Raw genomic sequence first — 20,706 nt, 5'->3', positions numbered from 1 at the left:
GGCCTGTCCATCTAAGTGCTTTCTCTGCCTTATTGGTGAGCACCAAGTTTAATTATTGTCTTGTTTCTAAAATAGTTTTCATGAAGTTCGACTGTTGAACCTTGAGTGAGGTTTTGATTTTGTTCCCTGTCTTTTCCTCTGGGAGGCTATTTTAATAAGTGTTTCTCTAATGACAGCTTTATTTGCAACCCATAAAGTGTTTCATGATATGTCATCATCTTTACTTAAAATAAAGTAAAAATCAAGTTTGTGAGAAATAAATGTTCTATGTTAGGTACATTCAGTAATGCGTTGTAGCGTTTCCGTGAGTGTAAGGGGAGGGGTTTAATCCTGCCTCTCAGGCTCATCGTGACTGGGGTATGGTCTAACCAAGTGATGGGGTACATTTTTCTACTTGAACCAAAGGGATGATGTTAGAGTCTAAAAACATGTAATCTATACAGGAGTCTATTTTTGGAGGATTAGAGTAGAATGTGTAATCAAGAAAGATAATAGTAAATGTTCCTTAAGCATAATAGGGAAGTATTTGCTGCATTATTCTCGGGCTTATTTGAGAGTTTATTATGAGGAAAGTTGGATCTATTTAAAGAGCTGTTTATTATCACCAAGTTAAAATCCCCTCCAATAATGAATGTCCCTTTTTGTATTTGTAAGAGGTCTGCAAAGAAAGATTTGAAGAAAGCTCTACCGGGGTTATTTGCTGCAGAAATGCTGGCAATGGTTTCCATACTATCGTTTACTGTTCCTAATAAAATGATATATCTGCCCTCTTTGTCACACTTCTTTTTTTTTTCTAGAATAAAAATGTTATTCTTGTGTAAAGTTATAGCAACACCATTCTTTTTCACATGTGAGGAGGATAAAAATACCCGAGTGAAACTTTTGTCTAGAAACTCGGGCAAATAATTGCAGCTAAAATGTGTTTCTTGTGTCAGCTTTTTTCGTTTTATAGTCTGTATATGTTATCCTGCATTTTCTTGGGTTATTCAAAGCTTTCACATTATGAAATGTTAGTAGCTATGTAATTATTATAATTTTAAACACTTTGTCAAATTTTATGGGACGCAGAAAAAAAGAAAAGGGAACATACGATAAAAAATAATTGGGGGACCTGATTAAGCATTACAATCTCTGAAACCATATTGATACAAAGAGATGTAGGCAGAACTGCTGTCCCCGGCACCGCGGACAAACGCGACGCTGGGGACAGTGTCGATTTGCGTCCCTGGAAGATGGACACTGCGAGGGGTCCACGCAACGAAATGGGACCCTCCCTGCAGTGTTAATCCTCCTCTTCTACAATAACCCCCTTACCTGATCTCCTCTGCCGTTGACGCCACTGATTGAGCCACCTGTGCCGAAGCTGGAATATCCCCCCTGTTGGGGGTCTTGAGGACTGGAGTTGAGCCCCCTGACCTAGGTGACTGAATACTGTCCTATAGGAACACGATTGCACGTGTCCTTTCTATTTATTTACACAATGTTTTACCAGGAAGTAATACATTGAGAGTTACCTCTTGTATTAAAGTATGTCCTGGGCACAGAGTTCTAACAATACATGGTTACATTATACATACATTATAACGTCCATTCACAGATATTTCGTGGACATATTTGCATTCAGTATGGTAAAGTAATCTTCAATTATCACTTCCAGGAATGATTCCCTCAAATAAGTGATATATATTCCAAAGGCTGAGACCCCTAAACCAGTGAAATTAATATATATATATATATAGTTTTGGGGAGTTGCTTGTATTTCCTGGGGAGACGTTGCTATTTATTTGTTTTTGGTATTTTGCAATATGAAGGATTTCCATCTCCAACCACTTAGTTATTTTTAACACCTTACGCTTTTGTTTTTCTTGAGAAAAAAAAGATGTTGTTTTGTTTTTTCTATTCCTCTCCTGTTCTGTTCTGAGTTTTACCCAGTTCCAGCCCAGCAGTTAAATTTTTCTTGTTTAAATGCATTATATTTGGGTGAGATGGCAAAAGGAATGAATATTGTTGCACATTAACATACTGTAATGCTACCATTTGGACCAGTGATACAGTCCAGTGTCATGCTCAGCTGCCCTTTTGAATTTGCAGTTTACCGGGGCAAAAATATATTCCGGGTCATCCAACTTGCAAAGGGCAAAAGTTTCTGTTTCAATTCACCTTCCATTCTAGGTAAGTCTGCCCTGATCAATACATGTATATACCACAGAGATGCCGGGACAAACCTATTAGCCTCCTTTAGTGAAGCATCTTGCAACTATTGAAGTTTGTAGGATGAGACCATCTCTTGTTGACGGTGCGGGACACAAAAAGCGGCTCGTAATTTTTAGGAATCAGAACCGCATGGCTTTTCCTAACTCAATATCAGACTGTGAGATCTGCACCTCTGGGTTCCTGTTACAGAGTTGCAGTCACAAAGTGCACTAAAGGCATGTGATATTAGTCAATCTGCTGATCCAAGGCACAAGCTCACTTTTTGTACCATATTAATGCTCCCCTGAGAAGCCTTATCAACACTTCCTCTGCTAAAAAGCCGGCTGAGGTTTGGAGAAGTGACACCTCCTCCATCCTGCCTCCATTATGTTTGGAATGAGCATATTTTCAAACTCATGAAAAAGAAATCAGAATGTCTTCTGTTTAACCTTGTATCTAACTCTTTCCTGCTGTGTCTAGCTGAAGCCACTACGACTCTGTTCAGTCCCGTTTTGCACAGGTCTGTAGACAAACACAAATATTGCAGGCCGAGAATATCTGCAGACAGTATAACACTCTTGTTGAAATCACCAATCTGTGTTTTCTTTTAATGAAGTATCACAAGTAAATCTCACACATACACATCTGTCACTGAAGTGATGCTTTGCCATTGCCTTTGGACAGAAATTTACATTAGCTGGCATAAGATGAGATGATATTGGGAATTTCTCTATCCCCCTAAACACACGCTCTGGTCTGGCTGCTGGTCATCACACATCCTACTCTGGCAGAGGGGGGTCACCGTTAGGGGTCACAATCAACAGTCACCCAAAGTGACAGAAAGAGGAAGCTGGATACGCAGGTTACCCTGTATTAATTCTCCTCAATATTGCTAGACCAAGGCCAACAACAGTCCTGAAGAGCTACCAACAGGCCAGGTATTAGGGATATCCCTGCTTCAGCACAGGTGACTCAGTCAATGACTGAGCCACTCATGCCTCCCTGCCACCTCTTCCCCTGTAAATGGTATTAACCTTTTCATTTAACACTGACCTTCCTTAAATTTTACCCCACAAATCAAGCATCCAAATAGCCTGCCCTCATGGCTAATGTCCCACACTCAATCACTCCTACCACCCATTGTGACCAAGCACTGCCATCTACAGCACTTACTCCCTCACCTGCTGTCTCTGTAAGTTTCCCATTAAACCTCTTAGATTGTAAGCTCTTCGGGCAGGGATTTCCTTTCCTATTGTCTGATTTTGCTGCACTTATTGTATAATTATAATTCCCTGTACTGTATTCTTTGTGAAGCGCTGAGTACACTTTTGGCGCTATATAAATAAAAACATACAATACAATACAATACCTGTGCTGAAGCCTGTTGGTCCTGTTGGTAGCCTGTTGGTAGCCCTTGACGACGAGAGTTGGCCACCCCTGTGCTAATCTGTTTCCCACCTCAAACTCCATTTCATGTAATAACTCATTATTCCAAAACATGGCCCCCACACTTTTTAGATAAGGCTCCCCCGTGGATCCCCTCCTCCCATCACTATATTTCAGCTGCCTTGAGCCCTAAGCAAATTGCACCATGACCAGGGGGGCAGGCTCACCTCTTACCTCGTGCTGGTCTTCCCTGGCGTCTCTTCCCCTCCCCGCCCCCTCCGTGCGCAACGGGGTTTACGCGGTCAGGGTGCATATACTCAGTGGGGGTATTTAGGCATGACCGGGGGGTGCAGGTCAAATAGAGCAGGCTGTGGCATCACAGCTGCAGGGGGCTCATGAAGCGACGGCCCTGTGAGCCTGGAAGCAATTTTGAAGGGTGTACTTCAAGCCCTTGAGGGGGGACAGGCAGCGTTTCCCAATACGGCTGGGCTGGGTTTATCACTAGGGGTGGCGACAGCATGAGGTGCAGGGGTCACCCAGTAATTGGGTGTCAGCTGAGCTCTGGCAGGGGCTGCGCAGGCCTTGGGGGCTAGCCCAGCTTCAGTGGGTGTCACGCTGCTAGTGCTTGCCAGCCCAGCTCCCGCAGGGGTGGCGGTACCGGCAGCAGTGGAAGATGCACCAGCCGTCGCGATGGCGGGAACGGGAGATGCAAGCAAGATGGCGGATGTGTCATACCAGGACGCATACACGTGCAATGCCAGCCGTCTGGGAATGCATCTGTTAGCCGACGTTAAGGATACAATTGGTGGGGGATTATGTTGAATTCCTGCCTCTGCTGACAGGCTATAGGAAGCCCTGGCGAGATCCTCTGACGAAGCCAAAAAGGAGGATGTGGAGAGACGCCCTTTTCCACACAATTTTTCAAATTGGTCGCAGGCCATTTCTATTTTGACCAGTGTGATCGGGGAAAAGTCACCCCATTTATGCCCAGCCCTATTTAAGTATTTATGGTTGGTTTTGCTAATCGGGAACACAGCGGCATGGGCTGGTGGGTGTATGATGAGCACTTCTGCCCCAAAATGGCGGTACAAAAGCAATTGTTGAAGGACATGGAACTATGGACCGAGTTGATCAGGACAGAGAAGCCAGCGTCCTTTCATGGGGGGGGGGGCTGACAGCGGAGCGTGTGGGGGCTGACCGGTGCTCACAAGTAAAGAATTGACAATGGAGTATTCGAAAAATCCCCCAACCGCCATTGGGGTATAAGATGCTGATGGGGCATGGGGACCAGCCTGGGGAGATGATAATGATGGGGGGCAGGGGGGGGTAAGATGATTATGGGGCATGGGGGCCAGCCTGGGGAGATGAGATGATAATGATGGGGGGGAGGGGGATAAGATGATGATGGGGGCTAGCCTGGGGGAGATATGATGATGATGGGGGCCAGGATGAGATAATGAGAAGGGATAAGATGGTGATGGGGGCCAGTCTAGGGAGATGTGATCATGAGGATGGGGGGAGGTGGGGGTATTTTTTAAATATATTGGGGAGGTGGGGTATTTTTTAAATGTATTCGGGGAGTGTGGGGTATTTTTATATGTATTCAGGGGGCGTGGGGGTATTTTTATATGTATTCAGGGGGCGTGGGGGTATTTTTATATGTATTCAGGGGGCGTGGGGGTATTTATATGTGTATTCGGGGGCGTGGGGGTATTTTTTTTATATGTATTCGGGGGCTGTGGGGATATTTTTTTTATATGTATTCGGTGGGGCGTGGAGGTATTTTTATATGTATTCAGGGGGCGTGGGGGTATTTGTATATGTATTCGGGGGCGTGGGGGTATTTTTATATGTATTCGGTGGGGCGTGGAGGTCCAGTATGTTTGGACAAGCCACCTGGCAACCCTACCGACAGGAGGAGGGAGCGCAGGTGCGGGCCCAAGGCATACGCCTTGCCCTAAGGCCGGCCCTGCTTAGGTAGGAATGGGGGTAGGTAGGACGTGTTAGGAAGATATTAATCCATTTGGTGCCTGTGCTCTGTATTTGTAGCCTCAGGAATCAAGCGGTTAATGTATTTACTGCCATAGAGTTTGTAAGAATTCTTATTACATAACCTGTGGTAGACGTTGCGATACTTAATTCCTATTTATGGAGTAAATTACTGCCTTGCTATTGCAATTTTAATATCATACCCAGTACATTTTTACTGCAATGTTGATGACTTAGGTCATAACATTGCGATAAAAACACACATTGTTTCCCCCCCGGGTGCGATATTAACTCGTACAGTAGGCGTACATTGTATGTAAACAGCTTTTGAAAGTTTGCAGGTCATGCGTGCAATTGTCTGATGAAGAGACCTGTAAAGATTGCAAAGCTAACCACACATCTGAAAAGAACCCTCTAAAATGTAGCACAACCTATAATGAACATGTACCTTCAACGGCGGAAATACAACTTTCATTTGCACCTTAAAATGCTAGATATAATTCATAGTTATAAACTCTATTTCAGCTAAAGAGAGGGCCATTGTAATCTTGGTGATTGCAGAGACCTCCTGGCTTCCTGTTGCAGAAAGACCGTTTTTGTTTTTTCGCGGTAAACATCTTCGTGATAATAACCCCAGGATTTATCAATTAAGTGAATGGCAGCTTTTAGTTAACGGAACTTGAAAATGAAAACGCCCCAAAGTGTCCAAGTAAGTAAAACAGAAACTTTCATAAACCCTTAATACTTGGTGGTTGTTTGTGATCTTTTATATTATTTTCTGTCGGGCAAAAGGAAGTTTCCTACCCCTCTTTCCAACTTTGTTCTCTTCGGCATAAGGATTTATTCATGGTCACATCTATCAGCTCGATCCGCTACAACGCGGATCTGCATATAACACGGTCTGAGCGTGGCTCCCGTTTTTAAAAAGGTAAGCTGCATTTTTTGTAATTTTTGTTATACAAATATTCAATTTAATGGACACACACACACACAAGCCCCCCAATGCTGCTCCCCTGAATGCGCTAATACCGCTATGCGTATGCATTTTGGCTCCCACCGCTTAAATTGGGTCTGGCCCCGATAATGCAGCCCGCGACCACCCCACCCCCCCCCCCCCCCCCACGGAACCTCATCTATGAAGATCCAGGACCAGTCTGCATCACAGTGGGTAAGACCTTGCTGTGGGTGTCCATGGCATCAGCCTCCGAGTTGCCCGCATCACCGCGATCTCCAACGGGTTCTGTTTTGGCTCTAAGACTCCACCGCTTCAGATTCCGCCGCTGCCGGGAGGGGGGGAGAGAAGGTAGCGCGAAGGTAATGGCTATAGATCCTGCGCTGCTGCCCCAATGGGCAACCCCGGTCCAGATGAGGACGTGCAAGGCCTGGCAGGAGCAGATCGGGGTAGAGAGGGAAGAATAGGAACACTGAGTGCGCCGCCATAGGCGGGATCGCTTTTCCGCGGCAACCATTTTTTTACACGATCCCCGTTATAACGTGGTTGCATTATGTGGACTCCAAACACCGTGTTATAATGGGGTTCAGCTTTATATCTTAATTTATATAGCGCCAACTACAGTATGTACATAGCGTTTCACAGCAGTAATAGTGTACACGTGATATAATAATATAACACATAATGGGAATAAGCGCTTCAGACATGACAGTAACAATAGAGCCCCAAAGTGCTTATAAACTAAGGCCACGTCCATGGTCGGCGAGACAGTACGGAGGGTGCTCGCACGGCGCAATCCCAATGCCTTAAGGCAATGATTGCATCCATAGACTGCACGTGTGCCAGTGCGAGGGAGCGCGCAGTGCGCGAGGAATCAAATAAATTTGATTCCACCACAGCACGACGGAGGGCGAACCAGCTCTCTGACATCTTGGCCACGCCCCCAGGCACGCCTCCCCATCGCGTTTAGCCTGACCACAAACCGCTCTTGCTATAACGTGGGTGACGTCACACGTACGCGAGCGCGCGGTCACCATGGACCCAGCCTAAGTGTTAAAAACTGTAGGGAGAACATACAGAAACAGTAGGAGGGTGTAAATGGTTAAAGCGGATGCAAGTGGTCAAGGTCAGTGCATCTGAGATGTATAGTATCAGCCAGCTGAGCTACCCATATGCTTCGTTAAAGAAGCGTGTTTTAGATAGATCTTAAAGGTGGAGAGAGGGGGTGCCAGTCGGATAGTAATGTGAAGTCTAATAATTGAAGATTTGTTGTGTACAAAAGGTTTTTGGTTGGAAATGCTCAGAATGTAACACTAAGTGATTCCCGTAGGCTCTCCGCTTTCATCTCTCTGCCTCAGGTTCTTTTCCTTTCTATACTTGCATTTAGGTAAAGATCTTCATCTTTTTTTCAATGTACTGTAGGACGATTTGGCCCATAGAGGACACAGAATTTCCTGCTGGGGACATTTAGTAAAGATATTCCAAAGGTTGATATTCCTTCGTACTTCCAAACGCTTTCAATGATTATTGTTTGAACGCAGAAGAGAGCTGAAAAAATAGGAAAAGCAGAAATGTTGTTTATTCAAAATAGCTTCATTGTTTTGCACTCAAAAGTACATGTTTGGGAGGGAACACGTATCAACTAAGGCTATGTTATGACTCGATGTCATTTTGAATATGCTTCACTCCGGCTGTAGAAGTAATGTGCTTTAACTATGCTTGTAATATAATATGGAGATATAGGGATTAGTTCTATGAATCAATAGAACAATTCACTTAAAGTGCATATAGAAGGGGCAAAATCCTAGCAAATCGGCTACAAATATTTAGATTAGTTGTGTCCGCCGATGTCAAGCTTATTCTGATGTGTTTCCTTCAGCAACCCTTCCAGGCTGCCTAGGCGATGGGGTGCCATGAGCGGGGGGCGCGGCCTCTCTTCCAGGTGATTAGCCGCTGACGTGGCGGCAGGCCTGGAGGGGAGGAGCCAAGAGGGTTAAACGTTATAGCCAGGAGTGAGTTCGGTGACACACACACACATAGCTATCTCTCACTGTCACACACACTTATATAACTAAAGCTGTTTCACATTTTAATCTGGTCTGTAACTGTTACAGACGCCTATAATATATATTACCTCTAACTGTGCATGCAATGTCTTGTACATAATGTATACCCTGCTCAGTTATGTAACTATGTATTTGTAACCATGTATTATTTGTCATCTTAACTCTACGCACAGGACATACTTGAAAACGAGAGGTAACTCTCAATGTATTACTTTCTGGTAAAACATTTTATAAATAAATAAATATACATTCTGTTTGATTCACTAACATATACAACACAGCCTACTTAATATGACTTGTGTTCATCATTATTACAGTACATGTCAACAAATACAAAAAAGATTGCATTTACAAGTCTATTTTTACATTTAATACCAGTTAATTATATGCAAAAACAATGGCCATTGTGTATCTCATTAGCATCGGCTTAACACCATGTTAAATTAGCACTGCCTCCTGTTAGCTTCAAATAACATGGCTCGCGCTAAGTATCTCTTACATAAAGGTAGCATTACTCCCATCCAGAGCCTGACATATGGCTTTTGATGGAGAGAAGAGGGAGAGATCCCTTGGGAATATGCTAATTTAAATCAGTTAGATAAACTTTGCATATCCAAATTAGCACATTTCCCGGGTATCTCAGGGGTGTTCAGTTTTGTGTTCACATGTTGTTTAAAGGAGTGTCCAGTAAGGTATATAAGTCACTTGGGACTTATTAAATTCATATTTCAAGGTCTAGATGGCCTCTGTAATTCAATTGCGGATATCTGTGGATCTGGGCATAAGAGCTTCCTTGTGCACAGATGCAACACACCCCAGTGTTATTTTCATGTAATAGTTGGACGTCAGGTCTTTGGAGTAACGTAGGGTTATGTAATAAGAGTTCTGGTGAGTGAACCAGTCAAGCAGGTCCTGAATAACAAGAAACACGAGTGAAGAGCTTCCTACTGTGAGCTAACATTGGCCGTACAGTATGTGTCTCAAACTGGTGTGGGATGCATCAAACTCGAACAATATGTGTCCTATATTGGACAGAATAATAAATGATTGAGGGATCACATGGTATTGATGCAGCCTATGTGATTCCCTGATGAAGTGCGCATGCGCACGAAACACGTTGGATTTTACTTTCTGAGCTTCCGTCACGAATGCTTGCAGGCTGCGTGCCACGCGCATCCGGATCGTAGCAGTAAGAGAAGGATCTGCCCCCAAGCACATCTCCAGCGACGGCCGATCGAACTAGGAGGTGTTGCAGCGCTGGAGCGGTTTCCAAATCAGCCCGACGCCATTGGTGGACAAGCTGCTACATTCTCATGTCCACAATCCACCGCGCATTTCATTTTGACTTGTCGTGAGTAGGATTTTGGTTTTAGAACTACCGGACCAGCTGCCTACTGTTGTGTTCTTAACGGTATTTTATAATCATTTGTTGTATTAAATTAGCTCCTTCATTTAAGTCACCCTTGCTTGTATCTGGCTTTGTTGTTTGTTTAGTGTTTGTACTGTATGTCCCACTTAGTAGCAGTTGCACTATGATTTATTTGTTGTTTGTTTAGTGTCTGCACTGTATATATCTCTCTTAGTAGCAGTTTGCACTATGATTTATTTTTCTACATGATTCCACATATCAAGTCATGTCTGGTCGTGGTCATAACCTTGGAAGTACAAGACTGGCGGTGGATCTGTGTGTTCCGGTCCAATTGGATCCCCAATAGACTATCTTTGGACACGTTTAGGCGCCGGTTTGTATTTGTTTTTTTATATAAGTCACTTGGGACTTATTAAACCCATATTTCAAGGTCTAGATGGCCTCTGTAATTCAAAAGCTGATCTCTGTGGATCTGGGCATTAGAGCGTCCTTGTGCACAGATGCAACACACCCCAGTGTTATTTTCATGTAATAGTTGGACATCAGTTCTTTGGAGTAACGTAGGTTTATGTAATAAGAGTTCTGGTGAGTGAACCAGTCAAGCAGGTCCTGAATAACAAGAAACACGAGTGAAGAGCTTCCTACTGTGAGCTAACATTGGCCGTACAGTATGTGTCTCAAACTGGTGTGGGATGCATCAAACTCGAACAATATGTGTCCTATATTGGACAGAATAATAAATGATTGAGGGATCACATGGTATTGATGCAGCCTATGTGATGAACATTATGTTAACACAAATAAGGGATCAATGATTCCTTCCCAGAGTTAAACTCGGTGTATTGTTTTCTCCAGTGTAACCAGAAGCATAATAATTGGATCATTTTAACTCTTTCATAACTGTCTCTGCCATTTTCCTAAATCCTACTCCTATTGTCAGGAAGAGGAGGGGTATTTCTTTATTTCTGAGCTGCTGCCAAACGACATGTCCTTGGATTCATAATACACTGTAATTAGCCATAAGCTCATTAACTCCTGCGTCATTCCATATTAATTCTGCATTCCGTAACAAAGTGTGTGCTTACCCACCCCCCACCGTCCGTGCAAAGCAGCGCAGACTGAATGAGTTAATGTCGCCATGTGCTTCGCAGCCACCGGGACTGATAGGGAGAAAATGATTAATTGCGGTGTAGTGACTCATTCTAAGAGGTAACTTCTCCACCATAAACCTTATTATTCAGTTCTCTTTGCTGACAATTTCATGCCATTGATTTTCTGAGATTTTCAGCGCATAATGTGAAATAGCATAATATACAATGTACCCAAAGTGAGGTGTGTCAGAACCTATGCTTTATAATGATGGCTTTGTACATTTGTGTTTCTTGGAGGAAAGGGCTATATATTATCCTTGTTGTATTATAATAACACGGCTCTTTATGGAAACACCTTGAGGTCCCCCCTTCTCCCTGTCCTTGACTCTCCAGAGACTTGTAAAATATTCACGAGGCAGAGGGCAGATTCTCCCTGCTGCTGGGAAGAGCTGTTTGCTGTATGAATTAGACATTGCGTTCCTTTCTGCCACCCGCTCGGAGACTGACACAAGTTCACGAGATAATTAAACCCACAGCTTGTTTGTATGAACTGAAACATAGAGAACATCACAGCAGTTATATGGAATTGGGGGAAATAAAACAGAGATTAGTCATACGCAATCATAGCTAGCTCAAGCCCAGTCTAACAGTGTATATATTGATAAATTTAATTGTGTCAACTGGGAAAGTGACCTAAAAAAAATCAGTAAACAAAGAACCCTGTGTGCACAAGCAATATGGCCAATTATCGGAATCATTTCTATATGGCTTTGCTTCTTATAAGTATAGGTCATATAGTTCAATCTTCTGGCCAATACATGTTAAGCTGCAACCATGTAAAGGTAGACCCTCTAAGCAGGTACCTACACTGCCAATTTTATACTGTGTCCCTTGTATTAACCCCACTGCATAGAGCAGAGGGTTTTTTTTTAACCTTTTATTGGTTAGAAAACCTTATAATTACATTGTGACATTCTGCAGAACCCCAACCCTCTCTAATAGCGCGTCTGAGATCAGGTGCATTGTAAGGAACCCCAACCCTCTCTAATAGTGCGTCAGATCAGATGTATTGTATGGAACCCCAACCCTCTCTAATAGCGCGTCTGAGATCAGATGCATTGTAAATTCCTCTGTATTTGTATAATTTCCAAATGACCTGAAAATTGCAGGGAAGCCTGGGGACAGGACCGGCTGGGATGTTTGCGGGGCTCGGTGCAGTGACCTGTACGGGACCTCGGCTCTTACCATCTGTCGGCTGGTGGCATCTCTTCCCGGCATCTCCCCCTGTATGGTCCTGTCATTATGGCTCTGCAACATCAAATGGTGTCGCGTTGCCACGATAACGGGATACCACGGCGCCATGTTGTGATGGCAACGCAGCAAGACAGGGCATCCTATTGTCATGGCAACGCTGCATGGCACTGTGGCATTCCATTGTCATGGCAACATAATGTCATTTGACGTCAGAAAGCCATAATGATGGGACCATTCAGGGGGAGATGACGGGAGAAAGTAAGTGTGTTACAGAGTCCTCGCGCTCTCCCTCCGGCAATCAGTTTAATTGTTGTGTGGGATAGTGCAGGCCGTCTGTAATCACGGGGCTGGGCGCTGTGGCACCCTCATCGAGCCGGCCCTGCCCGGGGAATCCAAGGGTTCCTACGAACCCCTGTTGAAAAACACTGGCATAGAAAAAAGATGAAACAAAGTAATGATATAGTCAATATTATGGGATGCGTGATCCAACACTTATAAGAAGAAAACATATTTATAAATGAATAAATAATTTGTCATATTGGGCGTGCATTGGAGATTCTTTGTTTATTTCAGTAAACAGGGATTACATGGGAATTAAACCTCAGCAACTTTTCCTTATCAATCTGGAACCGGTGACCACCTGGCAGGCATCAGCAGTGTAAGCTCTAACCTGGGCCTCCTGCTCCATAGAGATGATTGAAAATTCCATTACATAAAATATAGTTCTGCACAGCAGGGGGGCTCGACTCCACTCTTCAAGCCCCCCCCCCCCCAACCAACAAAACAAAACAACCCCCAATTACTTACAAACCCCCTCCACCCCCCAAATACCTACGACACCACCACCCTTCCAAATATATACACACCCCAAATACCTATAAAATAAATACAAAAAAAACCCACCGTCCAAATACATAGAACTCCTTCTCCCCCCCCCAAATACATACAGGCATACCCCGGTTTAAGGACACTCACTTTAAGTACACTCGCGAGTAAGTACATCTCGCTCAATAGGCAAACGGCAGCTCACGCATGCGCCTGTCAGCACGTCCTGAACAGCAATACCGGTTCCCTACCTGTACCGAAGCTGTGCGCAAGCGTGGACACTTTTGAGCCTGTTACACATGCGTTATTTACATCAGTTATGCACGTATAGGATGATTGCAGTAAGGTACATGCATCGATAAGTGGGGGAAAGGTAGTGCTTCACTTTAAGTACATTTTCGCTTTACATACATGCTCCGGTCCCATTGCGTACGTTAATGCGGGGTATGCCTGTACAAAACCCACACTTACCTTGGGGATGGCCTCTAACTTCCAGTGCCGGCCGGCCAGAACTCCGACAACCACCGAGCCCGGGACACTTGTCCTGGCTCTCCCCCCGTGTTAGCGGCCCTGGGTCTGACTTTCCTGCTAGAACCCTGTCTAAGAAGTTAATGAGATCATTGAGGTGAGATGTTAACAAGTAATCCGCATTGTTACAGCTCTACCTCTATTTGACACATTTACATGTCCAATAACAGCTTAGTGGTACTGTTGCTGCTAAATGAATCATGAGGCGAATGACTGTGGATAAACTGCCCTTCTCATTAGAGAGACAATCGCAGCCCAGGAAGCAATGAAAACCCACGCAGAGCAAGCCGCCGTGTGAAGAATCACAATCAGACTACAGCAGATGTTTTCAACTCCATTCCTCAAGACCCCCCAACAAGTCCGGTTGTAAGGATATCCCTGCTTCAGGACTGGTGGCTCAGACTGAACCATCTGTGCTGAAGCAGGGAGACACTGATTGAGCCACCTGTGATGAAGCAGGGACATCCTGGAAAGCTGACTTGTTTGGGGGGTCTTGAGGATGAGTTGAGAACCCCTGGATTACAGCAACGTGCTTGAAATTCCTGTATTGTGTTTGTACATGGGACGTTCCGTGTGCGTGTTTATGTTTGAGAGTCTGCACGAGTTTGTGATGTGACCTCATTGTGTGGTTAGTAACAAAATACAAATCATGGCGTGCCTTATTGCCCCATAAAGGAGTTGCAACAAGGAGATGGAAGAAGAAAAGGAGCAATCACCAACAGGGAGAAAAAGGATGGCATCATTCAGACGCAGAATGAAAAGACATTTTTCCAGCTGTAAAGACAGCCTTGTACTTTGCTTCTCCGTGTGTTAAATTGAAATATTCATCTTGTGAAATATTCTAACCCTAAGTGGCAGCTTCAGCCAGGGAAATCATTTACTGCTGTTAAATCTGTATCTGAAACTTAAAACAATAATAATTTGTTAGCTTCATGGGCTGCAGCTTTAAAGGCGGAACAGCTTGCAGAGTAAAAGTTCCATTTATTTCCATTAATATCTGCTCAGTCAGGCGATGGCCCATGATGCTTGTGAGGAAGGTCACTATTTGTAACCACAGCCTGAAACGTTCAGAGCAATCACGTCCAACCGTTCCTTATATGTGGGGATTTAGGGGTATATTGTGCGTGTGTGTCTGGGTTAGACTATATTCTGTGTATGTGTATGTCTGAGTTGGGGTATATTCTGTGTGTGTGTTTGGTTTGGGGTATATTCTGTGAGTGTGTGTCTGGATTGGGGAATATTCTATGTGAGTCTGAGTTGGGGTATTTTCTGTGTGCTGTGTGTCAGGAATAGGAGAGTATAGGGTATTTTTGTGTAATATGTGCAGTGACTGAATGTGTGTGGAAGCTTCTCTTGCTCTGTCCTGTTTGTTTCTGCCTACAGATTAGAGAGGAGTGAACTTCCCGCATGCTTAGTGACCTATTTCCATTCTGTGAAGAAGTTTGCTTCAATACAGAAGCTTTTGGCAAATTTCGATGAACACTAAAAAGTCAATGGGAACTGCATTTTTAATGACTTTCACTTTTGAAAATTCAATCAAACTTTAGGGGGCAAATTTTTTTTTGTAAGTGGCAGGGATGCTGTTTCGCTACTTTAAAAAAGGTGAATTAAGTAATTTTTTTAGCAATTTGGGCCATTTCAGTAGAAGTTTTGGCACCAAAGTTTGATCCAATTTTTTGCAGATTTTTCTTTAATTATTATTATTTTCTAACTTTGCAACGCTCGCTTGGAACTGTAGTGAAGCAAAGCTTGGCAGCTTCACACCTCTCTGCTTCACATATTGTTGGTCCTTGCTAGATCCGTTTTGTAACCAGTTGCTGTGCTGTATGTTGCTATAGCAAAATAAAGTGCTGTGAGCTAGCTGAAGGTTCAAAGATGATTGCAACCATATACATCAGTGACCGTGAGTGGAAAACAGAAGTGGACTCTGGGTCAGGAGTCTCAATTATATTCCACAGTCTTTTTCCACATAATCCTCCCAAGTTATTAAAGCCGCCATGAAAGCTGTAAATGTTCCTTGCGGCTTATGCAGAGCCTGAGCGTCTTACTGCACAAGGAGTCCTTGAGCCGCTCATGCAAACAAAATGAGCTACACTAATTGTGCCAGTGCTCAAGCCGAATGGAAACATGAGAATCTGTGTAGATGATAAATGTACAGTAAGGGACACTGTGCTAGTCCAAAATGATGTCCTCCCCAGCTCTTGCTCGTCGGGCTTCAATCCATTCGTATCCCCCTTTGATTTCACCAATGGAGAATGTTGTTGATGGATATACTGTAAGTTGGTTCATCAATATTAAAATAGTCTAGCATTTTTTTTCTGGTTTTCTTTATTTAATTAGGGTTTTTTTTTTTTTTTTGTAATAAGCTCCCTTCCACTCCTAGTTGTGCTAAGGACAAGGTGGCTGATGGCGCCCTGCGCTGCCGAGACACCTCGGCATTTACTTGTGTGTACTTACCGGGGGGTAAGAGGTGATGATGAGCTGGTGTGTGCCTCCGCACAGCCACGGCAGTGCTACAGCAGCTTGGACATCTGCGTCCAGTTAGAGAACAGTACGTACGTGCACACCGACCAGCATTTCCCAGTGTGCCGGAAGGACCTTGATTCAGCTACATTGGGAACAAGACTGGCAACTGGTGCCAGATCAAGGGAAAGGGTGTCAGACACCCAGTGGGGAGAGACAGACCAGGCCTTGACGCGTATCAGAGAGAATGCAGCTCAGGGCAGGTTCCAGTAAGAATCTTCGACCATGGAGGAAAAGGGAGACAGGACATTGGGCCGCAAAGGGTAACCCCACGAGGAAGGCATAAACGTACTTGGCTATAGAAGTGTCCTGACCCCAAGCAATAAAACATTCCCATCCGTTTGACCAAACCAGCTACACACCAGACACTGAGGGATTCACCATAAAGAAAATGTTTCTTCTCTCTCCTGAGCCCGCCTGCTGTGTAGAGCAAAGCCTCTGACTCCCTAGCGTAACATGTGTGGCTGATAATAATACCTTCCAACTCCAGACATTCTCTCAACTCCAGCACTGGAATAGAGGATCCCTCGCGTTCATCGGCGGGCTGGCTAATTATAACAGCACTACACCTTATAAACAACGTTTTTTAATAATAACAGTACTCCATAGAGTGCTATTTTCGCAATGCAACTCAAAGCGCTTCACAATTACATATAGTGTATGGTACACAGAACTGTACATAGAACTTTACAGACACAGGTCAGCTCACAATTGATTTTTTTTGTGCCTGCGGCACAAGGAGATAAAGTGATTTGCTCAAGGGCACCAGGAGCTCACACTGTCCAAACCACAAAGAACTTATGTATACCATGGCAGCAGAAATTGCCAAACAATTGTTGGAAATCGTCTTGTCTACATTGGATGATAACTTCTTAATGTTAAAAGCTGAGCTGCCAAAGTCCACTTGTTTTAACAATAATCATAAATCACCAATATGGAGCAAATCGGGTCCGACCTAGAAGATATGTGTGTGACCCCCTCTGAACAGCTCACAACAATTCTCCAGCAAAACCGAGAACTCCATGAGAAACTAGAGAACTAGAGGGCTCAGGCAATTGATATAGGAGAAACAACTTACATGTCATACTGGCCTACACACATTTGCTGCTGAAGAACTCCCCCCAATTACTGAAGATGAAAACTCTTCCTCTAATAATCGAACAAATCCAAAGCATCGATCCAAAGTTGGACTCTTCTGGCTAAAGCGAGACACGGTGAAGCGATCATGAAAATGCTGGATTTCCAAAATAAAACCCAATTCCTGCGGGCTTTCAGGAAACGTCAAGAAATACAATAATAAGGGAAGCTCCTAATCCTTCTAGGCTTCTCTACAGATCTTTAAAGAGGAAGGAGGGAATGTAATTCCGTTGAGTTGTTACAAGTTTCTGTGCACGTCCTGTGTGTTACATACCTGTGTGTTACATACATGTGTGTTACATATATCTGTGTTACATATATCTGTGTTACATACCTGTGTGTTACATATATCTGTGTTATATACTTGTGTGTTACATACCTGTGTGTTACATATATCGGTGTTATATACTTGTGTGTTACATACCTGTGTGTTACATATATCTGTGTTATATACTTGTGTGTTACATACCTGTGTGTTACATATATCTGTGTTATATACTTGTGTGTTACATACCTGTGTGTTACATATGTGTGTTATATACTTGTGTTACATACCTGTGTGTTACATACCTGTGTGTTACATACCTGTGTGTTACATATATCTGTGTTATATAGTTGTGTGTTACATACCTGTATGTTACATGCAGTGTATATCAGTAGGTATACATTACTATATGTATCGGGTAATGTTACAGCCTTCTGTCTCCGGTCTGCCCTCTAAGGCCTTGTACCCAGCGATCGCGACCGTGCGTGCAATGGGGTGTGCGGCGCGCACAAAGACGGCACTCTATAGGGCCAGCCACAGTCCACGCATGCATGAAGCGCAATGGCGCGACCACATTTTGAAAAGACAAGAAATGTGTCTTTTGGCGCGGCGGCCGAGCGGCCACGTCACAGCGGTAGTTCAGCCAATAAGGATGAACCAGCCGCGGGACGTCATGGTCATGCCCCCACCATCCCTCCCGTCGTGAGTGATTTGAAGTACTCAGATCGCTCGGGTGAAGGGCACGAGCGCTCACAGGCGCTCCGCCGCGCTCACAGGTGCTCCGCCGCGCTCACAGGCGCTCCGCCGCGCTCATAGGGGCCGTAGCCTAAGTAAGGATTGCTGCTCTCTGCTCTTCAGTCAAATGAGTCTGAGATTCCTGCAGCTTTCAGTGCTAAATTGGCTTCCTGTTTCTCCCTCCCCTCTCTCAGTGACTCTTCACCCCTCTCACCCCACATCTTTCACTCCCCCTCCCTCCTTCTCCATCACTCCTAACCTCTATCCCCCTTCTCTCACTCCCTCTCCCCCCCCTCTCTCTCTCTCTCTCTTCACCCTTGTAAAAAGCTCTGCCTACTAACTATGTATAAAACTATACCCTAGTACAGTATATAGCTGGTGAACCCAGCAGTGGTCAGGTTAATGTCAGCCTGATAGCAGGCTGCCTTCATTTACTAGGTTTCAGATGGCTCATTAGAGGGCTCTAGAACCCTGGATCTCCCAGTAGTCTGGGTTCTGTGTGACCCAGGGTACACACACCCTGGGACTCTGAAGGAAGAGATAAGAAAACCCGCACTCATCTCCTCAAGTCCCCTATTGGGGATTAAGATCAGATTTAATAATAAAATGTAATCCTTACCACCTCTTATCTCTTTCAGTGTCCACCAGGAACCACAGATATTCGCTTGCTATTACATGGATCGCACGACTCCCTGGTTCCCTGTATGGAAGGAAAAGTCCACCTCACTGAGAGCAGAGGAAGAACTCACATGCAATTAACCAATTGATGCTCAGGGGACATCTCTCATTTTTGTGTTGACATCCACAAGGTTACGGCCCAAATCACTTACATAGTTACATAGTCATATCATCCAATGATATCTCATAAGGGGAAAAATAAATTCCTTCCTGACTCAAAGAATTGGCAATCTGATTAATCCCTGGATCAACATCCTTCCCATGTATACTTATTTGGTATATCCCTGTATACCTTTCCCATCTAAAAAGATGTCATACCTTTTTTTGAACAAATCTATTGTATCTGCCATCACAGTCTCCATGGGTAATTAATTCCACATTTTAACTGCCCTTACTGTAAAGAACCCTTTCCTTTGTTGCTGGTGAAATCTCCTTTCCTCCAACCTTAAGGGATGGCCCGAGTCCTTTGTACTGCCCGTGGGATGAATAGTTCTTTTGAAAGCTCCTTGTATTGTCCCCGAATATATTTGTATATAGTTATCATATCCCCTCTTAGATGCCTCTTTTCTAATGTAAATAAATCTAATTTAGCTAGCCTCTCCTCATAAGTTAGATTGTCCATCCCTTTTATTAATTTGGTGGCTCTTCTCTGCACTCTCTCTAGTTCCATAATGTCTTTTCTTAGGATTGGTGCCCAAAATTGTACTCCATATTCAAGGTGTGGTCATACTAATGCTTTGTAAAGGGGCATAATTATGTTTACATCCCTTCCATCCACTGCCCGTTTGATGCAAGATAAGATCTTGTTTGCCTTTGGAGCTACTGCATGACTTTGGGCACTATTGCTAAGCCTGCTGTCTACAAGCACTCCTAAATCCTTCTCCATCAAGGATTCCCCCAATATATCTCCATTTAATTTGTAAGTCGCCTTTTTATTCTTGTATCCCAAATGCATAACCGTACATTTATCTGTATTTAACCTCATCTGCCATTTACTTACCCACGTTTCCAGTCTCTCCAAGTCCTTCTGAAGAGAAATTACATCCTGCTCTGATTCTACTACCTTACACAATTTAGTATCATCAGCAAAGATGGAGACTTTGCTCTCGATGCCAACCTCAAGGTCATTAATAAACAAGTTAAAAAGCAGGGGTCCCAGTACCGATCCCTGAGGTACTCCACTTGTGCGAAGACTTGGTGCTATTAAGTAAATCTAGCCCTTAATCTGTCTCCTTACAAATATTGCAGCTTTTCTTTATGTGCCTGCTGCATTGTTCCTGCTGACCCTGCTCCAAATGGCTTTTTTTGATGGAAACCCCTCAGGACACAGACCTGTCATGTTATTTAAGAGTCTCCATGATCCTGATTCATAAAAGCACCAAACAGTTCAATACTCCCCAATTATGTATCTGACTCCAAGTGACCTTTCGATGATTCTCTGACATTAATTCAATGAACTTTTAAACAAGTTGTTAATCATAGTGGTATGCACAGGGTAATTTTCTATGTATGTAACTAGGTCCATGGGATAAACAGTGTGTAGAGCATAGAAGACAATGACCCATATTCATGACTGGGGTAGGGAACAAAGACAGCAGACACTGTGCTAGAGGAATATGGCCACAGCTTGTATTAATAATACAACACAAATTATAAATTGACCCCAGACTAACCCGTACCATGTCGAGAACCCACATCGTTGCAGTGGCTCGTAA

The 20,706-nt window shown here is 43.9% G+C and overlaps 2 long non-coding RNA genes across 4 annotated transcripts in view; one reads left to right on the top strand and one right to left on the bottom strand.

The window, feature by feature from the left end:
• The window catches only part of LOC142468304 (uncharacterized), a 46,406-nt gene extending 42,023 nt beyond the window's left edge, over positions 1-4,383 (bottom strand). Inside the window, exon 1 of one of the 2 annotated variants that reach the window (XR_012788620.1) lies at positions 3,807-4,383. This is a non-coding gene — a long non-coding RNA (uncharacterized LOC142468304). The remainder of the gene's footprint in view (positions 1-3,806) is intronic. The other variant, XR_012788619.1, reaches the window with a different exon arrangement.
• Positions 3,810-19,641, top strand: LOC142468305 (uncharacterized). Of its 2 annotated transcripts, XR_012788622.1 has the most exons (4): positions 3,810-4,839; positions 6,094-6,277; positions 7,943-8,007; positions 9,745-10,233. It is a non-coding gene; the product is annotated as an uncharacterized LOC142468305 (long non-coding RNA). The 2 variants fall into 2 exon arrangements; XR_012788621.1 differs by lacking the exons at positions 7,943-8,007; positions 9,745-10,233 and adding an exon at positions 18,952-19,641.
• The last annotated feature ends 1,065 nt before the right edge of the window (positions 19,642-20,706 follow it).

The sequence above is a fragment of the Ascaphus truei genome, chromosome 17, assembly GCF_040206685.1.
Source record: "Ascaphus truei isolate aAscTru1 chromosome 17, aAscTru1.hap1, whole genome shotgun sequence".
In the NCBI taxonomy this organism is placed as follows: Eukaryota; Metazoa; Chordata; class Amphibia; order Anura; family Ascaphidae; genus Ascaphus; species Ascaphus truei.
Note: the sequence above shows the minus strand (reverse complement) of the source record. Positions and strands in the feature narration are given on the sequence as shown.